The sequence below is a fragment of the Panulirus ornatus genome, chromosome 3 (genome assembly GCF_036320965.1).
Source record: "Panulirus ornatus isolate Po-2019 chromosome 3, ASM3632096v1, whole genome shotgun sequence".
NCBI classification, from domain to species: Eukaryota; Metazoa; Arthropoda; class Malacostraca; order Decapoda; family Palinuridae; genus Panulirus; species Panulirus ornatus.
The window spans coordinates 57,311,404-57,326,955 of record NC_092226.1 but is presented as its reverse complement, the minus strand read 5'-3'; positions in this window follow the sequence as shown (position 1 = coordinate 57,326,955).

Sequence of the window (15,552 nt, the reverse complement as noted above, 5' to 3'; positions counted from 1 at the left end):
TACGGAAGATGAAAGCCGGCAAGGCAGCAGGTTTGGATGGTATTGCAGTGGAATTTATTAAAAAAGGGGGTGACTGTATTGTTGGCTGGTTGATAGGATATTTAATGTATGTATGATTCATGGTGAGGTGCCTGAGGATTGGCGGAATGTTTGCATAGTACCATTGTACAAAGGCAAAGGGGATAAGAGTGAGGCTCAAATTACAGAGGTATAAGTTTGTTGAGTATTCCTGGTAAATTATATGGGAGGGTATTGATTGAGAGGGTGAAGGCATGTACAGAGCATCAGATTGGGGAAGAGCAGTGTGGTGTCAGAAGTGGTAGAGGATGTGTGGATCAGGTGTTTGCTTTGAAGAATGTATGTGAGAAATACTTGGAAAAACAAATGGATTTGTATGTAGCATTTGTGGATCTGGAGAAGGCATATGATAGAGTGGATAGAGATGCTCTGTGGAAGGTTTTAAGAATATATGGTGTGGGAGGCAAGCTGTTAAAAGCAGTGAAAAGTTTTTATCGAGGATGTAAGGCATGTGTACGTGTAGGAAGAGAGGAAAGCGATTGGTTCTCAGTGAATGTAGGTTTGCGGCAGGGGTGTTTGATGTCTCCATGGTTGTTTGATTTATGGATGGGGTTGTTAGGGAGGTGAATGCAAGATTTTTGGAAAGAGGGGCAAGTATGCAGTCTGTTGTGGATGAGAGAGCTTGGGAAGTGAGTCAGGTGTTGTTCGCTGATGACACAGCGCTGGTGGCTGATTCATGTAAGAAACTGCAGAAGCTGGTGACTGAGTTTGGTACAGTGTGTGAAAGAAGAAAGTTAAGAGTAGATGTGAATAAGAGCAAGGTTATTAGGTACAGTAGGGTTGAGGGTCAAGTCAATTGGGAGGTAAGTTTGAATGGAGAAAAACTGGAGGAAGTAAAGTGTTTTAGATATCAGGGAGTGGATCTGGCAGCGGATGGAACCATGGAAGCGGAAGTGAATCATAGGGTGGGGAAGAAAAGGATAGTAAAGCAAGGGCTCTCAACCCATCCTTTACTCTCTCCGGCGACACTTCATGGAGGAAACAGATAGAAAAATACCTTGCAGAACTAAATCACCTGAAGGAAATCTTTATGGGAAAGTCAGATATTAGAATAAATATGAATATGTCATGCATCTATTCACCAGTGACATGCATCTCTTTTATGTTTTTTTTCAGATATAAAAGGTAATGACAAAGGTAAACATTGAGCTCCAGCGTCACGACTTACCACATCTATATCACTCCTGATGTGGTAGACTTATACAATTATTCCTTCTTGTTCCTCAAAGCTACATAAATTGATCAACATTGATACTTAACCGCAGCATGACCAAGGCAAGATCAGTGGTTGAGAAAAAGGTGTGATATACCACAACGTTATTTTTCTCTTTTTTGAAGAATCATTCAGTACCAGAGAGTGAAAGGTGATGATCAAGTCTAATTTTGAGTATAATAACATATTCTAGAAGCTTATTCCATGAGTCTATACCACTGATATCTCGCGCAATCGACATTAACATGGTAACCTTTAAGTTTTTAGTTCATCTTCTCTCGTTGGTAGCACTGATGTGAAAGTAAAGATGTTTTATATGGAAACACTAAAAAATCCTTTAAGTACTTCAAAACGTTCTATTGATTTGTCTCGAAGCCACCTTCTGATTAGAGAACAAATATGAATCTGGCCATTAGCAACTTAAGGATGCGCCATTTTGAAAACTGTTTCTTTCCCTACACATCGAAGGTTTGGAACCCTCTACCCTCTCATGTCTTTCCCAGTAAGTAAGACCTGACATATTTTAAATGACAAATTTTCACATTTCTTCCGATGTTTGTAAATACTTTTCCTCTTTTCTTCTTTTTCCCTTTCTCTGACTTCTTTGTATGTCATTTAAGGTCCGGTCTTGATATGGACTTTTGTCCATGACTGAAACTTTCAACATGAAAAAAAAGAAAGAAAAAAGTCTGTCGACATATAGAATGTTACGTAAGAAAACAATCGATTTATTTGTTCTTTACAGCACTTAGGTCGGGGATGCATAACTGTATTGCATAATTGAGGTGGGGTCTAAATCCTTGCTGTTGAATGAAAAGATTTCATTGAATAATCCTGACATCCTGTTTACATTCTTGGCTGATACATTACAATGTTGGGAGACTATAAGAAACTCTAAGGTTAGAAAAATGATGAACATGCTTCCAAAGAAAGATATCCAAATGATTGAATGGCGTGGGAACTCCCCACACCTAAACCTAACCGAGGACTGCTGAGGCTAGACAAGTCAAGCTTGCTTCTTGCGACACCTCATCAGTGCCTAGTTTCATTCAGGAGATCAAGACCATGTGGATCCAAAACATGGACACAGAACACTTCAGGAATCTTGCCAGGTCTATTGTCAGGCGTCTGCAGATAGCAATCAAGGCCAAAGGGGAGATGACAAAATTCTAATGTGTTAGTGTGACATTCTATATTTGTTTACTTTTGTGGTACTGCAAGGTGGAAGGGCAAGTTCCTTTTGGCGGACAAGGTGTTTTTGAGGACGGGGTAACTAAATGTTCGCCATACAATACTAGTGACAGTTGCGAAGAATCGATAAAAAATAGATCAACAGTACTAGCATCCCTCGATTACCATGAACGGCTTCGTAGATAAAAGAAAATATTTTCAGCAATTAGTCCGGCTGATTCACCTGAGATACCAGAAATTTTCGCAAGTTGATTTCTAAAATATTAGAATCCCCAGAATGATTTAATCTCCGTCTTTATTGCTTGATGTAAATTCTCATATTTGGTAAAACCTACATCTACTGGCTGCTGGGTCACCTGTTTTTACATGTATGTAAATTTTGCTTGATTGTGTGTCCAATATTTTGTTTCGGATTAATCTGATGTACTTATAAATGCACTTTTATGTTTTCGTGGGATTCTCATATTACTTTAGATTTGTGCTTTGGTAACCAACGATTCCCACAGCGAGGCACCTTTTTCAAGGTGCCTATCAGCTCTTTCTGTTTCTCTACAATAATTTCAGAACTAGCATGCTTATGAGAAACATCGTTGCCCCCAACGTTCGCCACTAAACATGAATACTTAAATGTCACGTTAATCTCCTTTACCTTTTGTTTGATGAAGAGAAGTCTGGCACCATAGGACACGTTAACTCTTGTTTTAGCTCTCGACTTCCGTACAATGAATTTATCCAGATCTCTGATCTACGAAACTCTTTGAATTACGAGACTTCTCTTCTTCTCTAAGCTTCTGAGAACAACATATCTATTGCTCGTGAGTGGGACAAATGAGGGAGGAGGAAGGAGGGGGAGATGGTCACATGATCAAAGAAAAGGTTGCAGCGGAGTGATGGTGGCTGAGATGTGGCGTCAACCTATTAGAGTATAAGGGATTAAGGATGTGACTGTGAGAGAGAGAGAGAGAGAGAGAGAGAGAGAGAGAGAGAGAGAGAGAGAGAGAGAGAGAGAGAGAGAGAGAGAGAGAGAGAGAGAGAGAGGCTGCCTTCAAGAGGCAATGAAGGGGCAGAATGACACACCATCATCTAGAACGTCTATTAAGAAAAAGTAAGCCAAACATCAGCTCAGTAACGTCCAGGAAAATGTTAGCAAGATATTACCGAGGCCAGTTCACTGCTGTGTTTTGTCTGACTCATGCATGAGTAATGGAACGTGTAGAGAGAGAGAGAGAGAGAGAGAGAGAGAGAGAGAGAGAGAGAGAGAGAGAGAGAGAGAGAGAGAGAGAGAGAGAGAGAGGAGAGAGAGAGAGAGAGAGAGAGAGAGAGAGAGAGAGAGAGAGAGAGAGAGAGAGAGAGAGAGAGAGAGAGAGAGAGAGAACCAGCAATTTTTCCTTGGCTTTCGGTCTCTCACGCACAAGGATAATTGTTGGAACTACCGGCAGTAAGTTAGGGGCTGCGAGACTTTTCATAACACGGCATCACGCGAGGTTGGTGCCTTGTGTGGTGTCGTGCCTTCGATACGGCTTATTATACCCCCAGGCCACTCCTGTTGACTTAATACATGTGTTCCAGGCACCTGTCTCGTGCGGCTTATGTTTTTATTTCCGGCACTCTAAATCACCGTAGCTCCTAGCACTCTTTCCCTTGGTTTCTGAGAGTCGCCCATCTACCTTGGCTATTGGTAACCTTCCTCATTGTAGATCCCGGTGCTAGAGCCCAACCTAACCTCTGGCACTCTGACTACTAGGCTTTTGTCACTCTGGTATATATAAACTTCAGGTACTCTGACTCAATCTCGCTTTTAATACAAGACAAACACGGATGTTGCCTTGTTGGAAGGTAAGCTTGCGTGCACACCTATCATTAAGGCCCGATGATGTGTTTTGATAACGTCAATTTTGTTCATCTTTAACACCGAAAACCAGTGGCGTGACTTTAAAAATGTCATATTTTGCACCATAAAATAAAACCCATATTACGCTGTCTATGTTAGCAGTAAAATGGATGCATTCCCTTAAACATATATACATATATATATATACATATATATATATATATATATATATATATATATATATATATATATATATATATATATATATATATATATATATATATATATATATATATATATATATATATATATATGTGAATAAGAGCAAGGTAATTAGGTACAGTAGGGTTGAGGGTCAAGTCAATTGGGAGGTAAGTTTGAATAGAGAAAAACTGGAGGAAGTAAAGTCTTTTAGATATCTGGGAGTGGATCTGGCAGCGGATGGAACCATGGAAGCGGAAGTAGATCATAGGGTGGGGGAGGGGGCGAAAATCCTGGGAGCCTTGAAGAATGTGTGGAAGTCGAGAACACTATCTCGGAAAGCAAATATGGGTATGTTTAAAGGAATAGTGGTTCCAACAATGTTGTATGGTTGCGAGGCGTGGGCTATGGATAGAGTTGTGCGCAGGAGGATGGATATGCTGGAAATGAGATGTTTGAGGACAATGTGTGGTGTGAGGTGGTTTGATCGAGTAAGTAACGTAAGGGTAAGAGAGATGAGTGGAAATAAAAAGAGCGTGTAGAGGATATATGTGTCGGAGGTGGAGGGAACGAGGAGAAGTGGAAGACCAAATTGGAGGCGGAAAGATGGAGTGAAAAAGATTTTGAGTGATCGGGGCCTGAACATGCAGGAGGATGAAAGGAGGGCAAGGAATAGAGTGAATTGGATCGATGTGGTATACCGGGGTTGACGTGCTGTCAGTGGATTGAACCAGGGCATGTGAAGCGTCTGGGGTGAACCATGAAAAGCTGTGTAGGTATCTATATTTGCGTGTGTGTACGTATGTATATACATGTGTATGGGGGTGGGTTGGGCTATTTCTTTCGTCTGTTTCCTTGCGCTACCTCGCAAACGCGGGAGACAGCGACAAAGCAAAAAGAAAAAAAGAAAAAATGCATCCCTGGGTATAGGGGAGAAAGAATACTTCCCACGTATTCCCTGCGTGTCGTACAAGGCAACTAAAAGGGGAGGGAGCGGGGGGGCTGGAAATCCTCCCCTCTATTCTTTTTTTTTTTTTTCCAAAAGAAGGAACAGAGAAGGGGGCCAGGTGAGGATATTCCCTCAAAGGCCCAGTCCTCTGTCCTTAACGTTACCTCGCTAATGCGGGAAATGGCGAATAGTTTGAAAGAAAGAAGAAAGATATATATATATATATATATATATATATATATATATATATATATATATATATATATACATATATATTTGTTCATACTACTTGCCATTTCCCGCGTCAGCGAGGTAGCGTTAAGAAGAGAGGACAGAGCCTTTAAGGGAATATCCTCACTTGGCCCCCTTCTCTGTTCCTTCTTTTGGAAAATTAAAAAGAGAGGGGAGGATTTCCAGCCCCCTCTCCCTTCCCTTTTAGTCGCCTTCTACGACACGCAGGGAATACGTGGGAAATATTCTTTCTCCCCTATCCCCAGGGATAATATATATATACACACATATATGTGTATGTGTGTGTGTGTGTGTGTGTGTGTGTGTGTGTGTGTGTGTGTGTGTGTGTATGTGTGTGTGTGTGTGTGTGTGTGTCTGTGTGTGTGTGTGTGTGTGTGTGTGTGTGTGTGTGTGTGTGTGTGTGTGTGTGTGTCTGTAAGAAAAGAAAATATTGAAGTTATTGAAAAAATTCCCTTCTACGATGTATAGGTACTTTTTCTCTTGCATGACACCATGGGCCATTAACCCAGAGATGGCACTTTTATGTATATATATATATATATATATATATATATATATATATATATATATATATATATATATATATATATATATATATATATATATATATATATATGTATATATATATATATATATACAAATATATATACACAAATATATATACAAATATGTATATATATATATATATATATATATATATATATATATATATATATATATATATATATATATATATATATATATATATATATATATCCCTGGGGATAGGGGAGAAAGAATACTTCCCACGTATTCCCTGCGTGTCGTAGAAGGCGACTAAAAGGGAAGGGAGCGGGGGCTGGAAATCCTCCCCTCGTTTTTTTTTTTAATTTTCCAAAAGAAGGAACAGAGAAGGGGGCCAGGTGAGGGTATTCCCTCAAAGGCCCAGTCCTCTGTTCTTAACGCTACCTCGTTATCGCGGGAAATGGCGAATAGTATGAAAAAAGAAAAAAAAAAAAAATATATATATATATATATATATATATATATATATATATATATATATATATATATATATATATATATATATATATATATATATATATATATATATATATACTGATAAATTATGAAAGAATGCATTTTTCTATGTATATGCTTATGAAAAGTCTAATAGTTTACCCGAATATTCACTGCAAGTCCAACTAATTGTCCTCATCATTGCTTTGGTTTTCCAACAATAAAGATGGCCGAGCACTTCTGCAACCCATGCCAAGATATATATATATATATATATCTATATAAATATAAGTATCTAAATATATATAGATATATAAATATAAATATATATATATATATATATATATAAATATATATATATATATATATATATATATATATATATATATATATATATATATATATATATATATATATATATATATATATATATATATATATATATATATATATATAAGAACAGTGAATGTTCGGGTGAAGAGGGTGGTGAGAGTAAGTGAGCTTGGGAAGGAGACTTCTGTGAGGAAGTACCAGGAGAGACTGAGTACAGAATGGAAAAAGGTGAGAACAATGGAAGTAAGGGGAGTGGGGGAGGAATGGGATGTATTTAGGGAATCAGTGATGGATTGCGCAAAAGATGATTGTGGCATGAGAAGCGTTGGAGGTGGGTTGATTAGAAAGGGTAGTGAGTGGTGGGATGAAGAAGTAAGATTATTAGTGAAATAGAAGAGGGAGGCATTTGGACGATTTTTGCAGGGAAAAAATGCAATTGAGTGGGAGATGTATAAAAGAAAGAGACAGGAGGTTAAGAGAAAGGTGCAAAAGGTGAAAAAGAGGGCAAATGAGAGTTGAGGTGAGAGAGTATCATTAAATTTTAGGGAGAATTAAAAGATGTTCTGGAAGGAGGTAAATAAAGTGCATAACACAAGGGAGCAAATGGGAACTTCAGTGAAGGACGCAAATGGGGAGGTGATAACAAGTAGTGGTGATGTGAGAAGGAGATGGAGTGAGTATTTTGAAGGTTTGTTGAATGTGTTTGATGATAGAGTGGCAGATATAGGGTGTTTTGGTCGAGGTGGTGTGCAAAGTGAGAGGGTTAGGGAAAATGATTTGGTAAACAGAGAGGAGGTAGTAAAAGCTTTGCGGAAGATGAAAGCCGGCAAGGCAGCAGGTTTGGATAGTATTGCAGTGGAATTTATTAAAAAAGGGGTGACTGTATTATTGACTGGTTGGTAAGGTTATCTAATGTATGTATGACTCATGGTGAGGTGCCTGAGGATTGGCGGAATGCGTGCATAGTGCCGTTGTACAAAGGCAAAGGGGATAAGAGTGAGTGCTCAAATTACAGAGGTATAAGTTTGTTGAGTATTCCTGGTAAATTATATGGGAGGGTATTGATTGAGAGGGTGAAGGCATGTACAGAGCATCAGATTGGGGAAGAGCAGTGTGGTCTCAGAAGTGGTAGAGGATGTGTGAATCAGGTGTTTGCTTTGAAGAATGTGTGAGAAATACTTAGAAAAGCAAATGGATTTGTATGTAGCATTTATGGATCTGGAGAAGGCATATGATAGAGTTGATAGAGATGCTCTGTGGAAGGTATTAAGAATATATGGTGTGGGAGGCAAGTTGTTAGAAGCAGTGAAAAGTTTTTATCGAGGATGTAAGGCATGTGTACGTGTAGGAAGCGAGGAAAGTGATTGGTTCTCAGTAAATGTAGGTTTGCGGCAGGGGTGTGTGATGTCTCCATGGGTGTTTAATTTGTTTATTTATTTGGGTTGTTAGGGGGGTGAATGCCAAAGTTTTGGAAAGAGGGGCAAGTATGAAGTCTGTTGTGGATGAGAGAGCTTGGGAAGTGAGTCAGTTGCTGTTCGCTGATGATACAGCGCTGGTGGCTGATTCCTGTGAGAAACTGCAGAAGCTGGTGACTGAGTTTGGTAAAGTGTGTGAAAGAAGAAAGTTAAGAGTAAATGTGAATAAGAGCAAGGTTATTAGGTACAGTAGGGTTGAGGGTCAAGTCAACTGGGAGGTAAGTTTGAATGGAGAAAAACTGGAGGAAGTAAAGTGTTTTAGATATCTGGGAGTGGATCTGGCAGCGGATGGAACCATGGAAGCGGAAGTAGATCATAGGGTGGGGGAGGGGGCGAAAATCCTGGGAGCCTTGAAGAATGTGTGGAAGTCGAGAACATTATCTCGGAAAGCAAATATGGGTATGTTTGAAGGAATAGTGGTTCCAACAATGTTGTATGGTTGCGAGGCGTGGGCAATGGATAGAGTTGTGCGCAGGAGGATGGATATGCTGGAAATGAGATGTTTGAGGACAATGTGTGGTGTGAGGTGGTTTGATCGAGTAAGTAACGTAAGGGTAAGAGAGATGAGTGGAAATAAAAAGAGCGTGTAGAGGATATATGTGTTGGAGGTGGAGGGAACGAGGAGAAGTGGAAGACCAAATTGGAGGCGGAAAGATGGAGTGAAAAAGATTTTGAGTGATCGGGGCCTGAACATGCAGGAGGGTGAAAGGAGGGCAAGGAATAGAGTGAATTGGATCGATGTGGTATACCGGGGTTGACGTGCTGTCAGTGGATTGAACCAGGGCATGTGAAGCGTCTGGGGTGAACCATGAAAAGCTGTGTAGGTATCTATATTTGCGTGTGTGTACGTATGTATATACATGTGTATGGGGGTGGGTTGGGCCATTTCTTTCGTCTGTTTCCTTGCGCTACCTCGCAAACGCGGGAGACAGCGACAAAGCAAAAAGAAAAAAAGAAAAAATGCATCCCTGGGTATAGGGGAGAAAGAATACGTCCCACGTATTCCCTGCGTGTCGTACAAGGCAACTAAAAGGGGAGGGAGCGGGGGGGCTGGAAATCCTCCCCTCTATTCTTTTTTTTTTTTTTTCCAAAAGAAGGAACAGAGAAGGGGGCCAGGTGAGGATATTCCCTCAAAGGCCCAGTCCTCTGTCCTTAACGTTACCTCGCTAATGCGGGAAATGGCGAATAGTTTGAAAGAAAGAAGAAAGATATATATATATATATATATATATATATATATATATATATATATATATATATATTTGTTCATACTACTTGCCATTTCCCGCGTCAGCGAGGTAGCGTTAAGAAGAGAGGACAGAGCCTTTAAGGGAATATCCTCACTTGGCCCCCTTCTCTGTTCCTTCTTTTGGAAAATTAAAAAGAGAGGGGAGGATTTCCAGCCCCCTCTCCCTTCCCTTTTAGTCGCCTTCTACGACACGCAGGGAATACGTGGAAAATATTCTTTCTCCCCTATCCCCAGGGATAATATATATATACACACATATATGTGTATGTGTGTGTGTGTGTGTGTGTGTGTGTGTGTGTGTGTGTGTGTGTGTGTGTGTGTGTGTGTGTGTGTGTGTGTGTGTGTGTGTGTCTGTAAGAAAAGAAAATATTGAAGTTATTGAAAAAATTCCCTTCTACGATGTATAGGTACTTTTTCTCTTGCATGACACCATGGGCCATTAACCCAGAGATGGCACTTTTATGTATATATATATATATATATATATATATATATTATATATATATATATATATATATATATATATATATATATATATATATATATATATATATATATATATATATATATATATATATATATATATATATATATATACAAATGTGTATATATATATATATATATATATATATATATATATATATATATATATATATATATATATATATATATATATATATATATATATATATATATATATATATATATATATATATATATATATATATATATATATATATATATATATATATATATATATATATCCCTGGGGATAGGGGAGAAAGAATACTTCCCACGTATTCCCTGCGTGTCGTAGAAGGCGACTAAAAGGGAAGGGAGCGGGGGCTGGAAATCCTCACCTCGTTTTTTTTTTTTAATTTTCCAAAAGAAGGAACAGAGAAGGGGGCTAGGTGAGGGTATTCCCTCAAAGGCCCAGTCCTCTGTTCTTAACGCTGCCTCGTTATCGCGGGAAATGGCGAATAGTATGAAAAAAGAAAAAAAAAAAAAATATATATATATATATATATATATATATATATATATATATATATATATATATATATATATATATATATATATATATATATATATATATATATATATATATATATATATACATATATATATATACATATACACATATATATATATATATATATATATATATACATATATATATATATATATATATATATATATATATATATATATATATATATATATATATATATATATATATATATATATATATATACTGATAAATTATGAAAGAATGCATTTTTCTATGTATATGCTTATGAAAAGTCTAATAGTTTACCCTAATATTCACTGCAAGTCCAACTAATTGTCCTCATCATTGCTTTGGTTTTCCAACAATAAAGATGGCCGAGCACTTCTGCAACCCACGCCAAGATATATATATATATATATATATATATAAATATAAGTATATAAATATATATAGATATATAAATATAAATATATATATATATATATATATATATATATATATATAAATATATATATATATATATATATATATATATATATATATATATATATATATATATATATATATATATATATATATATATATATATATATATATAAGAACAGTGAATGTTCGGGTGAAGAGGGTGGTGAGAGTAAGTGAGCTTGGGAAGGAGACTTGTGTGAGGAAGTACCAGGAGAGACTGAGTACAGAATGGAAAAAGGTGAGAACAATGGAAGTAAGGGGAGTGGGGGAGGAATGGGATGTATTTAGGGAATCAGTGATGGATTGCGCAAAAGATGATTGTGGCATGAGAAGCGTTGGAGGTGGGTTGATTAGAAAGGGTAGTGAGTGGTGGGATGAAGAAGTAAGATTATTAGTGAAATAGAAGAGAGAGGCATTTGGACGATTTTTGCAGGGAAAAAATGCAATTGAGTGGGAGATGTATAAAAGAAAGAGACAGGAGGTTAAGAGAAAGGTGCAAAAGGTGAAAAAGAGGGCAAATGAGAGTTGAGGTGAGAGAGTATCATTAAATTTTAGGGAGAATTAGAAGATGTTCTGGAAGGAGGTAAATAAAGTGCATAACACAAGGGAGCAAATGGGAACTTCAGTGAAGGACGCAAATGGGGAGGTGATAACAAGTAGTGGTGATGTGAGAAGGAGATGGAGTGAGTATTTTGAAGGTTTGTTGAATGTGTTTGATGATAGAGTGGCAGATATAGGGTGTTTTGGTCGAGGTGGTGTGCAAAGTGAGAGGGTTAGGGAAAATGATTTGGTAAACAGAGAGGAGGTAGTAAAAGCTTTGCGGAAGATGAAAGCCGGCAAGGCAGCAGGTTTGGATAGTATTGCAGTGGAATTTATTAAAAAAGGGGTGACTGTATTATTGACTGGTTGGTAAGGTTATCTAATGTATGTTTGACTCATGGTGAGGTGCCTGAGGATTGGCGGAATGCGTGCATAGTGCCGTTGTACAAAGGCAAAGGGGATAAGAGTGAGTGCTCAAATTACAGAGGTATAAGTTTGTTGAGTATTCCTGGTAAATTATATGGGAGGGTATTGATTGAGAGGGTGAAGGCATGTACAGAGCATCAGATTGGGGAAGAGCAGTGTGGTTTCAGAAGTGGTAGAGGATGTGTGGATCAGGTGTTTGCTTTGAAGAATGTGTGAGAAATACTTAGAAAAGCAAATGGATTTGTATGTAGCATTTATGGATCTGGAGAAGGCATATGATAGAGTTGATAGAGATGCTCTGTGGAAGGTATTAAGAATATATGGTGTGGGAGGCAAGTTGTTAGAAGCAGTGAAAAGTTTTTATCGAGGATGTAAGGCATGTGTACGTGTAGGAAGCGAGGAAAGTGATTGGTTCTCAGTAAATGTAGGTTTGCGGCAGGGGTGTGTGATGTCTCCATGGTTGTTTAATTTGTTTATTTATTTGGGTTGTTAGGGAGGTGAATGCCAAAGTTTTGGAAAGAGGGGCAAGTATGAAGTCTGTTGTGGATGAGAGAGCTTGGGAAGTGAGTCAGTTGTTGTTCGCTGATGATACAGCGCTGGTGGCTGACTCATGTGACAAACTGCAGAAGCTGGTGACTGAGTTTGGTAAAGTGTGTGAAAGAAGAAAGTTAAGAGTAAATGTGAATAAGAGCAAGGTTATTAGGTGCAGTAGGGTTGAGGGTCAAGTCAACTGGGAGGTAAGTTTGAATGGAGAAAAACTGGAGGAAGTAAAGTGTTTTAGATATCTGGGAGTGGATCTGGCAGCGGATGGAACCATGGAAGCGGAAGTGAATCATAGGGTGGAGGGAAGGGGCGAAAATCCTGGGGGCCTTGAAGAATGTTTGGAAGTCGAAAACATTATCTCGGAAAGCAAAAATGGGTATGTTTGAAGGAATAGTGGTTCCAACAATGTTGTATGGTTGCGAGGCGTGGGCTATGGATAGAGTTGTGCGCAGGAGGGAGGATGTGCTGGAAATGTGATGTTTGAGGACAATGTGTGGTATGAGGTGGTTTGATCGAGTAAGTAATGTAATGGTAATAGAGATGTGTGGAAATAAAAAGAGCGTGGTTGAGAGTCCAGAAGAGGGTGTTTTGAAATGGTTTGGTCACATGGAGAGAATGAGTGAGGAAAGATTGACCATGAGGATATATGTGTCGGAGGTGGAGGGAACAAGGAGAAGTGGGAGACCAAATTGGAGGTGGAAAGATGGAGTGAAAAAGATTTTGTGTGATCGGGGCCTGAACATGCGGGAGGGTGAAAGGTGGGCAAGGAATAGAGTGAATTGGATCGATGTGGTATACCGGGGTTGACGTGCTGTCAGTGGATTGAATCAGGGCATGTGAAGCGTCTGGGGTAAACCATGGAAAGTTGTGTGGGGCCTGGATGTGGAAAGGGAGCTGTGGTTTCGGGCATTATTGCATGACAGTTAGAGACTGAGTGTGAACGAATGGGGCCTATGTTGTCTTTTCCCAGCGCTCGCTCGCACACTTGAGGGGGGAGGGGGATGGTATTTCTTGTGTGGCGAGGTGGCGATGGAAATGAATAAAGGCAGACAGTGTGAATTGTGTGCATGGGTATATATGTATGTGTCTGTGTGTGTATATATATGTGTACATTGAAATGTATAGGTATGTATATTTGCGTGTGTGGACGTGTATGTATATACATGTGTATGGGGGTGGGTTGGCCCATTTCTTTCGTCTGTTTCCTTGCGCTACCTCGCAAACGCGGGAGACAGCGACAAAGCAAAAATTAAAAAAAAAAAAAAAAAAATATATATATATATATATATATATATATATATATATATATATATATATATATATATATATATATATATATATATTCCTATGAGTCCACGGGGAAAATGAAACACGAAAAGTTCCCAAGTGCACTTTCGTGTAATAATCACAGAATCAGGGGAGACACAAGAGAGAAATATAACAGTCAGTTGATATACATCGAAGAGACGAAGCTAGGACGCCATTTGGTAAACATGTGATTGTCCTTGGATGAGCAAGGTTATTAAGTACAGTAGAGTTGAGGGACAAGACAATTGGGAGGTAAGTTTGAATGGAGAAAAACTGGAGGAAATGAAGTGTTTTACATATCCAGGAGTAGATTTGGAAGCGGACAGAATCATGGAAGCGGAAGTGACTCACAGGGTAAGGGAGGAGGCAAAAGTTCCGGGAGCGTTGAAAAATGTATGGAAGTCGAGAACCTTATTTTGGAAAGCAAAAATGGGCATGTTTGAAGGAATAGTGGTTTCAACAATGTTATATGGTTGCGAGGCGTGGGCTATGGATAGAGTTGTGCGGAGGAGAGTGGATGTGCAGGAAATGAGATATTTGAGGACAATATGTGGTGTGAGGTGGTTTGATCGAGTAAATAATGAAAGTGTAAGAGAGATGTGTGGTAATAAAAAGACTGTGGTTGAGAGAGCAGAAGAGGGTGTTTTGAAATGGTTTGGTCACATGGAGAGAATCAGTGAGAAAAGACTGACAAAGCGGATATATGTGTCAGAGGTGGAGGGAACGAGGAGATGTGGAAGACGAAATTCGAGGTGGAAAGATGGAGTGAAAAAGATTTTGTGTGATCGAGGTCTGAACATGCAGGAGTGTGAAAGGCGTGCAAGACTTACGCACTTTATTTACCTTTTTCCAAAACATATTTTTATTCTCCCTAAAATTTAATGATACTCTCTCACCCCAACTCTCATTTGCCCTCTTTTTCATTCTTTGCACCTTTCTCTTGACCTCCTTTCTCTTTCATTTATACATCTCGGAGTCATTTACATTATTTTCCCGCAAAAATCGTCCAGATGCCTCTCTTTTCTCTTTCAATAATAATCTTACCTCTACATCTCTCCACTCACTACCCTTTCTAATTAACCCACCTCCCAAGCTTCTCATGCCACATGCACTTTTGCACAAGCCATCACTGCTTCCCTAAATACATCCCATTTCTCACCCACTCCCCTTACGTCCTTTGTTCTCACCTTTCTCCATTCTGTACTCAGTCTCTCCTGGTACTCCCTCACACAAGTCTCCTTCCCAGGCTCACTTACTCTCACCACTCTCTTCACCCCAACATTCTCTCTTCTTTTCTGAAAACCTCTACAAATCTTCACTTTCGCCTCCACAAGATGATGATCAGACATCCCTCCAGTTGCACCTCTAAGCTTATGAACATCCAAAAGTCTTTTTTTCGCGCACCTATTAATTAACACGTAATCTAATAACGCTCTCTGTCCATCTCTCCTACTTATATACGTATATATATGTATATCTCTCTTTTT